The sequence below is a fragment of the Heliconius melpomene genome, chromosome 18, assembly GCF_056956725.1.
Source record: "Heliconius melpomene rosina isolate 202511_hmr_F chromosome 18, ASM5695672v1, whole genome shotgun sequence".
NCBI lineage: Eukaryota > Metazoa > Arthropoda > Insecta > Lepidoptera > Nymphalidae > Heliconius > Heliconius melpomene.
Window position 1 is genome coordinate 4709472 of NC_140406.1, and position 6104 is coordinate 4715575.

Below are 6104 nucleotides of genomic sequence, written 5' to 3' on the forward strand. Positions count from 1 at the left end.
ATCAACATTTCTAAGTTGTACTTCCCGTTGTCATAAAGAATAATAGACAAACGCGACAAACCGACTTCCACTTGATCTTTCTTTTGTGTAATCTGTATTAACATCGAGAATAACATATTAGGTATGTGTATAATAGTTTATACTTATTGAAATATCTATTGTTATGTTTATTTTATTTAACTTAAAACAGAATCTTAGAGCCCTTTAAAGCCTAAGGCTTAACAGATAAATTTACTATATTATTATTCTACGTTCAATCTCGTGCTCGTCACTGATCGAAATCGATTTTATAGTATGTATAGTAAATATTAGTCAGCACATCACTACCAGAGAGGCGCCGAAGTCGCTGTCTGGATGTGTGGACGGGAATAGAATGTAAGCACGCACAAAAATAGCGCAGACGCCGCCAAACGACGACACGACGGTTTTGGAACTATATTAATATGCGAAATGCACCGTAAACCTCATATCTATGAACCGAACGCCGATGAACAAAGTTTGAGTCTATGACTTAGGTTAAAACGTTATATCTATTAATAACAAGTCACCTATTTGCATTTTAATTAAATGTAAATCTTCCTTAGTGCTAAGATTATAAAAATAAACATTTTAATTTACTTCGTGGAGATAGGATCACGTGTGACAGGATGTGAGGGCACGATGGTGGTAATGGAGCGGGTTTCCATGATTTTTTCCCGGTACATGATAGTTATCGTCAACGTTTTCTCTGACATTTACTTACTTACCTTCTAATCCTCATTCCTGTCGCTGCTCGTACTTTTACGTTATACTTAATTTAGGTAGCTGGAAGTGCGAGTTAAAAATATTATTATTATTTTTAAATTTAATATCTTAATAGAAAATATATAACATAAATAAGATTCATAGTTACATAATAGTAAATATATAAAGTACAGCAACATATAGGTGCTCGCAGGATGTATTACAATTCAAATATTAGTCATTAACCATATCTATGTACTTATAAATTTCAAGAAAATGGCCTATTATTGTTTATAGTTCTTGAAATTTTATTACGTAGCTTAAGGAAAAGATTAAACTAATATAATTTTTTACTTTGTGTCTACCATATATTCTTTATTTATCCACTTATATATCTATATAATATTTATAATAAAATTTAGAAGAATTCAAGTTACATAGAATCGCATAGAACTTAACTAATAGGTAATACCTAATATTTTTTTATTAGATATGCCTGATACGTATTTTTTTCATCTATCTACAAATATTGATAATTTAAAAATCATCGTTTTTAACGAATTTCGTTCTTCATTTTCTGCCCTTCAGCTTCATTTCAAACTCGTGTACGTACAACTAAATAATGCACCAAAATAACTACACTTTTTGCCTTTTTTACATACTTTAAATGCTTATAATTGAATATTTTTAATAGCTATTGTTATAAACTTTGTGTATATTATCTTGACATGACGCATTCATGCGAACATTGTCACAGTTAAAAAGCTGGGGTCGTAGGGCCCTTTGAGTTCCGGTGTTGGATGATAAGAATGACAAGAAATACTCGTTTAAAGTATCACTTATCATTACTTTTATCCCTATAATAGTATCTGTATCGATATTAGTTACCAATACCAATTCTGTTACATTATTTATATTTCTAATAGGATTAGCAATCGAAAGGGAAGTGAGTTATAAATACTTAGAATTAGGATTACAATCCATTTAGGTATAGTTTTTCTTAGAAACATAATATTTTTTTATAGCTATTAGTGAATAATACAATTAGGTACATTAAAAAACAAATAAAAAGTATAAAATGTTTTGGAATTATTCGTTTTAAGTAGATAAGATAATACTATTAAATAATTTCTATTCTAATATTTTTTAAGCAATTAAGCATCTTAAAAGATGCATACTAACTGAAGAATGAAGAATGGTCATCGTTACTTCATTTTTCTAGATTAATTACGATTTTCCTCATAATATAATACAATACTTTCACAGCTACACTAGATGTCGCTAGTGCTCTATAGGCGGAGACTAGTTGTAGGTATAAGTTTTAACGTGCTGGTGAGCGGTGAGTCAGCTTTAAGGTGGAATTAATTAACGATAGTTGCAGTCGGGTTAGACGCAACGTCCTTGCAAGGCTGCACTGAGCACTGAGAGCTAACGTGCGCTTAAGCCTCGATTCTCTTACTTATGATACATTCTATTCTTTCATTATGTTTATATGTATGTTTGCTCATTATAATATGATATTATGTCATTCATATACTCGTCTAAGTAAAGGTAATTACTTGATTTTACTAACTGGATATAATTTAAGTGAAGGTAGAGATAGAGAGAGAGAGAGAGAGAGAGAGAGAGAGAGAGAGAGAGGGGGTTGATAAACTAATGGCTGTGTTTCTCGTAAATATATGTAGGTATGCTATAGAAATGTCAAACATAATCTTAAATATGCAAGAACATGACCACTTTGCATGATGCATTTCTGTTTTCTTACAATAAAAAACACAAATGTTAGACCACTCTTGAACCACTATCGTTCCTTTGGAATGTCTATTCATATTTATCGCACTGAGTAAAGCAACTTTTCAAGAATTGGTCACCTTGATCCTTCGAGCCGGATATAAGTAGTTAACTTGTTGTGTAGGTTATTTAAATGCTATATGTGTTAGTTATATTTTCTAAGAAACCTAAAAGATAATACTTAACGAAGGACAAACTGTCCACCCACTGTCCTCTTTTAGTCTTAAGAAAATGAAGTGGGAGCGTGGCAAATCAAGGACCGACGCCGTCACAGCTATTTTTGAATATTTTTGCACATATGAATATTAAGCGATATTATTTCTCAGAAATGTGTTTTATTTATTCTACCAGATATATTCCATACAAATACATATGTATTATATTTTGAAACTTTGTTGTTAAAAGTACTGAAATTATACAGGCAACTGTAATTCCTGTATGAACAGCACAAGGTAAATAAGCGCAATGGCGCCATCTGCTTTATGGAATTTAATGTTTAAAGTTAAGCGTGGGCGCCACAGCCGTGAGTCACAGACACTCCTTACTTAGCCTACCCGCGTCGGCGTGTGCAATGTGCAATGTGCAATGCAGTCATTCATCACTAGATATAATGCAGACCGATTTAAGACCTCAGAATGCCTAAGCCAGTTATGGCAACTTAGACATCTATGTAGGTATACGTGTGTAGTACATGCACTTAAACTAATCCGGCGTCAGCGCCATATCTATTGATTTATCAACTTATCTTGTATTTATATTATTTTTATCACGCCTCGATAGTATGATAGTAAATGATATGGGAAATAAGTTTTGAAAGCCGACTGTTAAATGAAGGGAAAAATTAGTAATATCCTACATAGATAGAGATTGTCATATTGAAAAATCATGTGTTTAACTATGGCCTATACTTATTTTAGCTGAAGTGGCGGGACTCAACGCCGCGCTTTGCCTCGTTACCAGAACGAGGAAATGCAAATATTAAATATTTCATTAAGATTGGGAATCCACGACCTATCACGTTTACAGTTGCACGCTTGTGTCCATTATAAAAAATTGTTTTTAACCTTACCTACTTGTTACATTTAAATGCAAAATTCCTTTCAAATGCCGCTAACATGGCAACGCTAGTTCATAGTGAAAGGGAATATAGAACAGATTTTACCATGTGACCTTTATATAAGTGGAATCAACTGTAACGAACGCTCGAAGATATATTGTACAATTTAGTGATGAGAATAAGAGAATTTAACTTATGATTTACACCCAAAGCCTCACTGATATTAGGTACCAACAAATGAGTGGTAGGTGGTGTGGTGGTAGGTGGTGTGGGGTACCTGGTGTGGTGGTAGTGGTGAGTGAATAAAAGAATTTAACTTATGATTTACACAAAAGCTTGACTGATATTAGGTACCAGCATATGATTAGTGAAGTGGTGGTAGGTGGTGTTGTGGTAATGGTGATATTCGTTCGTACTATATAATTTACGGTAAGTGTATTTAGGTAAACATATAGTAAAATGAAACCCATTTATAATAAGCGACATCTGCATTCCAGACTATCAGCGGGTCACCCGATAACCGCAGTATCGCATGCGCATTCCATTTCTGTAGGCATGCCTATAGCTGATGACTGCCTCATGACTGTAAAAATGTTGACTGAATTCTATATTATTATTATGATGTTATTACTAGGTATAATTGGGTGGGAATTATTATGAATAATATTTATTTCCTATTGCTATTTATTGTGTCATTTATTGTATGAAGGAATTACGAAAATATACGTAACAATATTTTGCCATACAACGTTTATTTCTTTTTTTTTCGAGAGTAAGTATCCAAATACGTAAATTACGGTAAGCACGGTAAGTTAAATCTTATACGGAGAAACATTCCTGAGGAAATTATTTTGTCATATTGAACGTGCCCTGAAATTATAACATACGATAGTGGTATGACATCAGCCGTCAGCTATTGTTAGTAAAATAATACAGTAAGCTCACGCGCAACTGAGGCACACGCTGATTCACACATGGGATATTCCAAGTCCCTATGGGATACCCATAGCGTATTCTAAAAGTAGCTTTTCCTCATTCGTGTTCACCCAAATTTTCATCAAAACATTAGTACTATAATAAATTTTACGCACAGCTCATAAATATATATTAGAAACGACTACGAGGAAGTCTTAGTAATACATATAGATATAGATAAATAAAAATATAATAAACTACTATAATATAATCTAACTTACGAAAACGAAAACGTATTATTTAAAAGCATTTAAAAATTATAATTATGTACTGGCTTTAAAATGTACATGTCTAACATGCAAACTTCTACAGCAAGTCTTATTAAAACAATATAAAATATAAATCATAATTCTAAAAGATTTACTGCAAATATATCAAACCTTAATAAAGATGTTACAAAACAGCGTTTACGACATGAATAACGATCTACGAGTTAGGGTTAAACTATATTTTGTTTGTTGATTTTCATGTCTGCTTGGCAAGCTTACTTTGTAGAACCACAAAATTCATGTAATGTCTTCTAATCGAGGAGGAGTTGCCTTCTTTCATCATTATCTTCAGCAAGATATATAACTTTTATAAGAAACACGTGCGTGCCTATAAAACTTGAAGGAAACCTTCAATTCCATTGAGATTCCATCATTAGATCACGACTTGGTGGCAATGGGGTAAACTATGAACTATGAAAATTTGTTTAAAAATGACGGAAAACTTGAGGTAAGAATATAACACCTCTCGCTTTTTTTAAAAAAAAAAAAACATAATAAATGTTATGGGCATTGAAATAAAACAAGAAGATAAATGAACCATTTTTAATATAATAATATCATCAATAGTGGGTATTTTAGAAGGATTTTGTTTGTTACAAGTCATGCCTACAATACATATTATAATACCAATTAAATCGAATAATTTTATCTATAACATGTGTATTTTCTGATGAAATATATTCGTGCGTAATTTTAATATTTATCAATCAACGTTTACACATGCACCAAAGATACATAGATTTCTAAATAGGTACAAACAATAGATATAAGAACATATTTATTTTTAAATACAATATAAATATTTTATTGTCATTTTTCTTTCATTTTACTAAACATTCTAGTACACCTCAGATCTTGGTGAGTATTCATCATCCCCTACACTCTATACCTACCCATATGATAAAAATATGATCGAACAATAAAAAAACATACAATATCAATTAATTAGTTTAAAGTTTAGAATGACTAACCCATATTTACATAGCCACTGACAAATTCTAACAAAAGGTGGCCCTACTTAATAAATTACACAAGATCTAATTCATCTGGTGCTGGTACAGAAATGATGAAACTAGAGCTGGATGTCGGCACACGACGTGATATTTACACAGACGCAATTGCTTGTTAGTTTTCCAACCAATCGCGAATACTTCCGCAGTAGGCAGTAGGTACCTACAGGTGTCGCAACTCTCAACCAGCACAATGTACAGCTTTCACTATTAAATCTCTATGTAAATACGCTTTTCATTAAGCTTACGTCATGTTGTTACGTATCGCGGTTAGTGTTT